We start from the raw sequence: 10,930 nt of genomic DNA, 5'->3' as shown, positions 1-10,930 counted from the left end.
GTGGGTTCACATGTACTCTGGAAACCAAGTCTGAGATGTTGGATCACTCGGCTCCTCACACAAATGTTTGCTTTTGCTTACTGTTGTCTGAGAACGCTCAGAACTTGGTGCTACCTAATGCTGAACATATGAATATCTGGAAACATCTAAACTCCCTGCACTCCATGGACAAAACATCTACAAAGAGGTGTTCCTATTAGTGGCATATTCTGGTAAAAGCAGAAACCATTCCTGGTCTTAACTCTGTATTGCTACAAATCCTGCCAAACCTGGATTCGGCTTTTCCTGCATGTAGTATAACAAGCAAAATCAAATGGTATCTAATGCTTTCTTATCATCTGTTGCTTTCTTGGGCATTTTAGCCTGTGTTAACTATCTAGGCGATTATATTTTATTCAGTTGATCAGTGATTATTAATTGAGAGCCTGTCATTTGCTAGGCATTGTTTTAGGCTCTGGGGATGCATCAGGAAAAAAAAAAATAATCCCTGTGCGTTAAGTTGAAGGGAGGGGTAGGGATGGGAAATAAGCCAGCAAACAGCAAATTGTACAGTGGTAAATATTCTGTGTGCTGATGTATGTAGACTCCAGATTGAGCTCAAAGGGAGCCCCGGTTCTCGGGCGGCAGGTTGTCCTCTATCCCACCACAGGTTTCGCTGCCTGCCCAGGGCACCTGCTTCTTGGGGACCCACCCAAGACCTTCTCTCCAAACTCAATACTCCCTGGTGACCTATGACTGGGATTTGCCAGTTAAGTGGGTCATGTGGTGTCATCCAGCCCCTGTATTTCAGATTCATCTTCTCTTTTTCACGTACCTGCTACCTGGCCGTGAATCTCCCCTGTGTTTGAAGCCCTAACAGCCAAAACTCCCACCCTCCTCGAGGCCCCCTCATAACGGGAGGGTAGGGGAATGCTGTGTCGGGGGTGAGATAGCACATGGACTGTTTGTACCGTAAACTTTCCCCATTGTCATGAGATGGGAGCAGCGATAGCTGGAGGAAATATCAACAACAATTTCCCATGCCCTTTTTATGTCTGTGTAAGCCAGTGTCATGCTGACGTGAACAGGGAACTCACTTGTCAAGTGTTTGAAGCTGAAATGTGCCGTAAAGAGCCTGCGACTCTTCAAAGATCTCGTTCACAACAGCCTGCTTTAAGAGGCCGCCGCACTCATCTTTTGAGGAAAATAAAACAAAAATATATTTACAAGACATTGCCCTTTAGGAAAGGTGAAACATTTTTCCTATTTATGATCTGATCCTTTTCCACCTGACAAATATTGATGGCTCTCCCCCGCCCACAGCCCTGCCCTTTCTCCTATTTTCGTTGGGGCACACCGCATGGCTTTCCCGTGAAATAACAGTGATCTCTCTCAGCCTAGCCCAGCCCAGTAAATCCCAAACACAGCAACCCCAGGGAACGTGTGAGACCAACTCCATTCTAGAAGGGACAAGGCAGAGAGAAAACACACCATTGGGGGATTACCAGGGCAGGCTGTGGTCTTTGTGAGAAAAATGTCCTTATGGTAGCAAGGGAGGGAATGTTAGAAACTGGACGGTAAACATATCATTAGAATGATCTACCCCAAATAAAGTCACTATTGACAACGTCATCTCGTTCCTTTCTAAAAATAACTTTGTGCTTCCAAAAAAATCAAATTCACTTATTAAAAATTAATAGTTAATCAGCAGCTACCATGTATTGATTACTGCCTGTGTGTCAGGCGTTGGACAAAGCACATTTACACGAATCATGTGATTTAATCCTCACAAAAGTCCAACAGAGTGGTGCTTTAGGCTGGGTTCTCTGGAAGTAGACTCGAAGATGAGGGTTTGTGATTTACAAAAGTGCTCGCAGGGCAGAGTCAGAGACAGGGACAAGATCAAGAAGGGTGTGTGATTTCCACCCAAGTTTTAGCCTCAGTCTCATCCTGAGGAAAGCTCCAGAATTTCAGTGACATTTGAGTTTGTTCCACCTCAAGACAAGCGAGCTGGACTTCCTTTGCCCACAGCCTGTCATTGGTCACGGACTTCTTTGCTCACACTCACAGCTCTTGACACACATGGCTGAAGGGCTTCTGTAGCCCAAAGGGAGGTGCCTGAGTTAGGTTGACAGTTTTGGACAATAGAGGCAAAGCACATGGAATCTGGGGAAAGGGTGGGGGGCAGGGCATAGAAATAGTACGAGGGGCCCTAGACCCTGGCAGAGCATCTCTGGGGTCTACTGGAGGGAGATGTTAGTTTTATCACCATTTCTCAGTATGAAGCAACTGAGATTTGTCAAAATTCACCTGTCAAATCAGCTCTGCTCACAAAGAGGTATTCTGACATTATTCTAAATGCCACATTGTCCCTGAGGGCAAGTTAGTGGTGCCTGTCTCCTTCTTCTCTTAGAATGAGATTATTAGGTCAATCAGACTGATGCCAATGGATTTGGGAGGGTCCCCCCAGGTCCCGAGAGCCATAGGTGGGCTGAGCCCATTTGGCAGCAAGCGGGACTCCTTGTCACCTTAACGCTCTCCCCCACCTCTCTCGGTTGGAAAGGGGCTTTTCCTGCCCCCAACACTATGGGATCCGCTGCCATGTTCCTCCAGCTCACTCAAGGGCCCCCTGGAACAGTAAGTGTAACCAGCTATTCTCCATGCTCATGGTCACCAGCAGTGAGCTAATTCCAGTGCCTCTGAGTGCTGCTGGGTTTTGAGTCAAGAGCTCACTCCCAGCTGAACCAGGCCCTGGGCCACAATGATGCCAGAACACGGGCAAGGGGCTCACCTCCAGCTGCTGCCTCACTCACTCCTCCAGACAGGTGCTGTCCCTTGTCCTTATTTGGCTGCCTTCGGGAGCTGAGTCAGAGCTCTCAGCCCCGGGGTGCCACGGTGGGAAGGACACAGACTCTGGAGGCTGGGATCAGAGTTTACAACTCGGTTCAGTCACATACTAACAGGTGATTATTTAAATACTCTGTGCCTCGGTTTTGTCATCTGTAAAGAGGAAATGACAATGGGCTCTGCAAAAATTCAATGAGATATAATCTTTAAGTGCCTAGCAGAGGGCGGGCATTTGAAAAGTGTTTGCTCCCAGGCTGTTTTTCTAGGCTTTGCTGGCATTGCTTCCTGTAACATCACCTGTCTTAACTTTGAGTCATGATGTGCATTTAAATACAGCCTGGCTGCCTTGGGCTCGATTGGGCAAGGGTGCAAACTTGAAAAGGGTGTCTTTTATTGTCATATGTTTTGAAAGATTTTGTCTCTTGCTGGGCACCATCTACGATCTGTAAAGAACACTTGATGATCTGCTTCCCCCAACCGCCCCCCTCACCACCACCATCATTGATCTTCACAGATGCGAAGTTAGACCTGGCTGTCTGGCCCTCTTCACAGTACTCCAATATACTCCATATGCTAATAGCTCCCCAGCGAGGCCCTTTGGACAGCATCCCATAAGAGAAAAAGTCAAATGCTACATGGCACCAAGAGCCAGGTCATGCCCCCTACAACCTCATTGCCCAGATTTAGAAATGCTGCCCTAGTTTTCGGCAGCGTCCCTGAACATCAGTCACATAAGGGAAACACCGGACTTGTCACCCACAGCGTTGCGCTGGGAATAACTCTGCCCCAACAATGGAGCGGGTCCAAGCCCTCCCCAGGCCTCTCTCTGGAGTGAGGCTTGAGGACACAGAAAGTGCACTTTCTCATTTCCAGTCTGAGCTGGCTTGAATCCTGAAACTTGGGAACCTGATAAAAACCCAAGAAACCTAGAGAGACCCTCCAAACACTGAGTTACCTGAAAATCACTTCGAAGTCTCCTTCCCTTTCATGTGTTGTATGGATCCTGTTTCGTCTTCTTCCTCACTTGTGTAAGAGTCAATGTCACTCTTTGTTTGTTTGTTTTTTGGGTTTTTTTTTTGAGGCAACTATAAATATGGACTTTATTTACTCAGAGAGGCCTTGGTTCAACACAGCATCTTATAACAGGGCCCTCAGCCAGCAAGACCTCTTGAAGGCTAGGATCATGGTTTTCTCGTTTCAGGATGAAATTGGGTTTTGGAAGTAATTGAATGTCTGTCTTTGGGGAAAGGTTTATTTACCCTTTAATCTTCCAAATAAATGGAATCATCCATTCATTCAAAATCTATTTCCAGGATGTCAACCTTGTGTCAGGTTCTGAGCTACCTAAGCCCAGAAACATGAACATACTTTCTCTACCCTCTTGGAGATTAGAGGCTGGTCTAAGAGAGACTCTCACCCTGGCTATACTGTAGAATCATCCAGAAGCTTTTTAAAAGTACATTTCACATATATTTTCCTCTATAATCCTCACAATTATCCTTCAAAATAAGTAGTGCTGTTATGCTCATACGAAGATGTGGAAACTGAGGTACAGGTTGGTGGAGTCACTTGCTGGAGATTAGATAGCACCACAGAAGAAACTAGGAGCAGCACTGTCTGAACTGTCCTGCTTCTTCATGTTGGGAGCATGAGAGGGGGTGGTAAGTCTGCAAATGGCTAGAGCACATGGCAAAAGAAAACCCAGGGCGAAGGAGCTGAAAAGGTGGGCAAAGGCCAGGTGGGAAGAGACAGAGCTGAGGCTAACAGACTGGGTTGTGTCCAGTAGATAACCAGAGCGGCTCCCACCTGTGACTAGGCATTGCCTAGGGGCTCCATATATGCTTCTACACAGTCAAAAGTAGGTCATTGTCTTCGGAAGTGAGCACACTGAGGTGCAGGCACTGATGGCAATAGGCTCTGACTGGAAGGAGTTCTATGCTATGGGGGAGGAATGTTCCAGGGTCTCCTGCTCTTTGCCCACTGAACTCTTGCTTCCACACGTTATCAGGACTGCTGGGGTCAGCGCTGGAGCAGCTGGCTGGGTGCGCTCCTTCCCTGGAAGCTGTGCCACAGACCCCGCACCTGTGACCTCTCTGTTCATCAGGCCTATCAGAACCTTCCAGGGTCACCATAGAGCAGGAGGCTGAGTGCCAAGAGGGGGGCCAAGGAAGACTGGACACCCAGCCAGGAGAGAGGCTGCCCCCTTGGAAGGGATAGGCTGTGTCAGTTGTGCAGTGAGCCTAGGTTTATGTCCCAACTCTACTGGCTACACCTACTGGGTGATTTGGGCTAAGTTCCCTTAATACCTATGAAGATCAATTTTCTCATCCCTAAACAGGGCAACTCTTCCTAGTTTGCAGAATGGGAGATGTCCTTCACAAGGCACCTAGTAAGTGGGTGTGGGGTTCTCCATAAATAGCTGTTATCATACCTGATGAACTGCCACATTCTCAGACCCCATGGCTCCTGAGATCCTAGGCTCAGCCTTATTTTTCTGACAACAGCCTTATTTTTCGGAGGAGAAAACAAGTGTGAAGGGGGATTGGTGGCTTTCCTGGGGTGGCCTGGAGTTCGTACAGTAAAGCAGGAGGAGTAGGAGGGACCGTGAGAGGCCTCATGCCCCCAGCACTGAGCAGGGGTGAGAAGTTCAGCTCTGGCTTGGCCAGGGCCATGTATAGCCTTTGCCCTGATTTCCTCCCTCCACAATGGTACAGACACAGCCTTTCTGGAAGGGTTGTGTGGACGAATAAGCTGTCATTCCAAAGTGCTGAAAAGTACTACAAAGGTGCCAAATCATGACTCTCCATGGATTTCAACACCTCAGTTGGCAAGCCTTTCTACCAGATGCAAACTGCGTGAGGACAGTGTGTGTGTGTGTGCTTGTGTGGTGTGTGTGTGTGTGTGTGTGTGTGTGTGTGTGTGTGTGTGAGGGGTAAGACAAGAGAGGAGGAAGAAGAGATATAGAAGATTCCAGATTTTCCAGAGACTTTTCCATAATGGGAAACAACCTAGTACAGCGGCTTAGCCCCCTGTCCCATGATGAAGATAGGAGTATTTGCTCCCTTCCCAGGTTCTCTGCATTTTACTTTTAGCCACCTGCTGAGGAAGGTGTGAGTAAGAGCAGCTGGCCCAGGGTCCCCCCTCTCCCCACTGTGTAGGCCACAGGGAATTAATGCCACTTCCCTGAGGGGCAATGATTTTTATGGCCATTCGCTAGTTAGAAGCAGTGTCAGTGATTCAGTTCCAGGTTGCTGATGTCAAATAGCTGTCATGGAAAAATTGTGGCATTAGGAGTCATACTTGAATCCCAGTTCTACTGCTTCCTAGCTGTGTGCCTTTGGGAAAATGACTTCTTTACCAGAATGTGCCCCCATTTCTGCATCTGGGAAAGGGAAATAGTGCTATCTTCCAAGAGGGATATTAGTTGAGATGCAGACTTTCGTGCATAACTGTTTCATTCGCACCCTACACCCTGCCACCATCTGTGACTTCTGCACCTGGATTGCTAAGGCTCCTGGGCTCATCCTGTTGCGCTGACTTTCATTGTAGATTTGGAAGGTTTGGAAAGATATCCACATAAAGAGGTGATCCTGAAAACAAAGTCTATCCCAAGAAGACTCCCTTGGAGATGATGGCTATAGGCATCTCAGGCATTTGGGATAAAATCCTCGGTGGTTCTGTCTCTGGTGAAGCCTCTCACCTCCCCTGCACCTCTGGCCTGGACCCCAGTTCTTGTATGCATAAATAAATAAATCTTAAAAAAAAAATCCTTGGTGGTGGTGGTGGGGATAATGGCCTTTGACACCCCATGGAAGAAGGATGGGTGTACTGCTTTGAACTGATGTCTTGGAGAAGGCACACAAGCTCATAGCCTGATCCTGTACCTCTCAACTAACCAAGTGGCAGCATGAGAAAAGCTGACCGCTCTGTGTCTCACTCAGCTTGCAGGACCGCAGGGAAAATATTTATAAAGAGGGTCCATCACCCTCTCTCTCATTACCCCACCCCCACCCCCCATTGATCCATTCTGGATGCTCCAGTTCTGGGACTACAGATCCCTTTTTCCAGAAAGCTGAGTGGTGCTCATCAACCTGTGTCAGAGAGGCAGGGATCCCGGTTAGACCTGTAGCCTTGTGTTCTGGGCCTTAGTGCAATGTCTTCACAATGGAAATTTCCACATACTCAGATACATCCACAACAAAGGGTCAAATGGTGACCCCAGGGTGGATGGGATAGGGACTGTGGCTTTAATACTTACTATATGCCAGAAAAGATTACGATCACAATGGGAATGGCAGTGACTATATGTCAATTGCTGATTTAGTGCTTTATATCTATTAATTCATTTAACCATCCAACCCTGCGAGGGAGGCACTGCTAGAAGCTGCATTTTGCTTATTTATCTTTAGAATAAAAATTTGGGTGGGGTGGTGAGACATGTTCATGTTTACCTGGCTCTGGAAAATAATATAAATGAATATAGCCTATTAATAGCATAACAGAAGAATTAAGAATGAATAAAATAAGTCTTGTTTATTAGGGATCTAGATCTTCTTTATTTACATGATTTACTAACTACCTATCAAATTAAGGCAAATAACTGCATTTTAAAGAGGAAAACCTGTGGCACAAAGAAGTTAAGTAACTTATCCAGGATCACAATGCCATTAAGTCCTGGCACTCAAACACATACCAAACTCCAAAGGCATCTTCCTTACTTCCTCTGTACCCTACATTACTACCTCTTTCACTTAAACTTCCCTCATGAGAATATAGACTGGCCCACCCCGATAGAAAGCTGTCTAGATTTTCCTCAAAACATTAAAAATAGATCCACTATCTGGCCCAGCAATCCCACTCTTAGGTCTCTATCTACAGAATTCAAAATCACTAATCAGAAGGCTTAGATGCATTCCTGTGTTCACTGCAGCACAGTATTTACAATCGCCAAGTAATGGAGACTATCTCGATGCCCCTGGACAAATCAGTGGATTAAAAGATGTGTTTTATATCTATACCATGGAATACTGCTGAGCTGTAACAAATGATGACCTGGAGGGAGTTAAGTCAAGTAAAACATGGATAGAACTGGAGGGAGTTATGTTAAGTGAATAAGTCAAAAGGAAAAAGACAAATACTGGATGATTTCACTCAAGTGTGGAATCTAGAGGGGAATGAAAACCAAAGTAACTGGAAAAGCTAAACCAAACAAACTTTAGAAATGTAACTACAGAATTAAGGCTGCTAGAGGGGGAGGAGACACAGGGTTGGAAACAAGGGGGGTGAAGGGACCTGGATGCTTTGATGGTGGCAGTGGTGTGATAATATCTGAGGAGGTGTGACCCTATCCCCCTAAATCATGTGCAGTATTGGATACTGGTATCTCAGTAAAGAAAAAATAAAATAAACTTTTCCCAAAGTCCCAGGAGGTGGGTCTCACTAATGACCTGGATGAGGGAACTGAAGCTCAGAGAGGCCAAGATCACATAGCCAGTTAAATGTTTGTGCACATCGGTGGAAGTCTTCCCACTTCACTAAGGGCATTCAGATGAGCAACCTTGACATCATCTCTTACTGCCTGGGGTAGAAGGGAGGAGAGTGTGTGTGTGTTGGGGGTGGGGGGTGGACGGAGGGCGGAGCAAAGGAGGATCTCTTTGCTCCAATGCCACAGTGTGCAATGCCATTAGCACGCTGACAAGCAGGAATGAAAGCCTCCCCGCCCCCCACCCCCGCCTGTTTATCCTCTTTGCCTTTCAGAGTTCACCCAACATCACCCCAAACATCACTTCTCCAGAGAAACCATGACATTTAGTCTAAAGGGGCCTAAGTTCTTGATCTGCTAATATAGCACTTACTTACCTTACTTAGCAATTATACACGCACTGATGTGATTATGTAATTATTGTCCATTTCCCTGATTACATTGTAAGCTCCATGAAGGAAGAACTTTGGTTCTTACTAACATTACACCACCGGTGATTAGCATGTTGTCTGGCATCCCAGGGCAGTAAGATATGCCAATGAATAAATGAATGAATGAATATAGCAGCTACAAGGTTCTAGACCCACACCCAGTCCTCTCCCATCATGATGTCCAGTCTTCAAAAATACCCGTAGGTACCAGCTTTCCCATTTTTTACTGAAAATGGAAAGTGAAGTGACCCAACTTGCTTGGTAAACCAGAGATGAAGGCAGGATTCTCACTCAGGTCCAGCTGAATTCAGTCCTGGCTTTTCCCTCCTTCACTCCTCTCTTTTAGAGGAGAACAGGTAACAAAGGTGATGATAAGGCCTTTGCCAAAGTTCTTCCTCTAGGGGCACAAGAAAATGTGGCTATGGAGGTCAGACAGAAATGACAGTCAAGAATAAAGGATCAAAGGCAAGGAAGGAGCACACATGGGCATGTGCGGAGATCCTAGAAGCCTGTCTTTGATAACTGAGCAGGAAGTCGGCCTTGCAAGCCAACTGCCTTTGAAGACTAGATTCTCCATCTCCAAATCCAGCCCTGCGTGGTTCCCGCCGTGGGAAGGAAGAAACCCTAACAAGCAAATGACTCTGAATGGGAGTTCATTCAACCTCTCTAAGTTCAAACAGATGATCTTTGTGGAACTGAGGAAGCCAAGAGGCCTGACAGTCTTCAGTGCAATCTTAGGGAGACTAACTTGGTTAGATTCATATTTGAGGCATGTCCAGATCGCCTTGAGGAGAAAGTTCTGATAAATTTATCAGTAAATGTTTAAAATTCTTATGTAATGTAGAGCTTCAACAAAGTTGCCAGGCAATTTTTTCTTTTAAAGTTTGTCTGGTGTCTTGCTTCATGGTTTGTAAAAAAAAAAAAAAAAAAAAAAAATCTTTCTAAGCCAAAAAGTAAGAGAATCCCCGTATATTTTGTTTTTTTCCACCCGTCTAGCTCTGAGGTTTTATTTGCCTTGAGTTTGGAGAGTGAGCGGAAATCAACACAGCTGTTTATGCTTAGTGACTTCCAATGATCTCAGGGTGCAAAGGATCCTCATGGGTGTCTCTGCTTTGTTGACAGTTTTAGACCAGCTCTGAGCTCTGCCAAGGAGTGGTGTGAACTAGAATTCCCTTTTACACGTGCCTGGCTGTTTTCATTTCAAGCATGTGAAGGCCCACTGTCTTCTCCATATCCTCTCTTTTTGGAGGATGAGGACTCTCTCCCAGGACAGAGGTATGGTATAGAGACAGCTTAGTAGATCAGTTAGTAGATCAGAGGGATTGACTGCCTCTTCCCTCTGCTCGAGGTGGTATTAGCCCTTATATAGTGATTTTGCTAGGGGTGTCTTCCCTGCAAGAAGGGAATTAGCCTGTTTGTCCATCACATTGTTAATAGATAGGTGGATAGATAACAGATAGGTAGATAAAGACACCCCGTCCCCTTTAAGTAAAGCTGGTTTTACAGCTTTGATAGGTAACAAAGTTTTGTTTGAGAGACAGCCTCATCTCTGCTTCCTGAAAAAGTGGAGGGCCAAGACATGTATAAGCTCACTCACTTCCAGATCACTAACATTTGACACAGAGCTTGATGCATTATAGGACTTACAAAGTGTTTCCTGAACAAATAAAATGTCAGAACAAGTAAAGCTATTTATATGATAAACAGAAAATTCCATGGAAAAGTAAGTTAGACCTCTCTAAATCTAAACCCTTAAAAAAAATAAACTAACGATCCAGCCCCCTAATTTGCCTCTCAGAAATACCCATTGTTAACAATTTGATGGGATTCTTTCCTTCCTTTTCCTTTCCTTTATAAGCATATTTATTTATACAAATGCAAATATACTAGCAAACTAATTTTAATAGTAGCCAAACATATGTAAATAGTAAGATAAATATCCCAGGAAGAATATTATTTTTTTGATTACAAAATGCACCCCAAAGCTCTGAATTTTTTTAAAGTTATCTACTGTCCAGATTCTTCACACCAGATGTTTTCACACCAGCATACCCTTCCAGGCACAGATGTTCAAGGGGTAACTGCATTCCCAGCCTCCTCTGAGAGTGTGCCAGGGCCCCTCCTAGGACAGCAGAGCAGAGCCTCTCCAGGTCGCTCCCAGGGGAGACTCGAGGCTTCTCATCTGGGAAGA

Source organism: Condylura cristata, unplaced genomic scaffold, assembly GCF_000260355.1.
Source record: "Condylura cristata isolate star-nosed mole 26May11 unplaced genomic scaffold, ConCri1.0 scaffold00015, whole genome shotgun sequence".
Lineage (NCBI taxonomy): Eukaryota > Metazoa > Chordata > Mammalia > Eulipotyphla > Talpidae > Condylura > Condylura cristata.
This window is presented reverse-complemented; position numbering follows the sequence as displayed.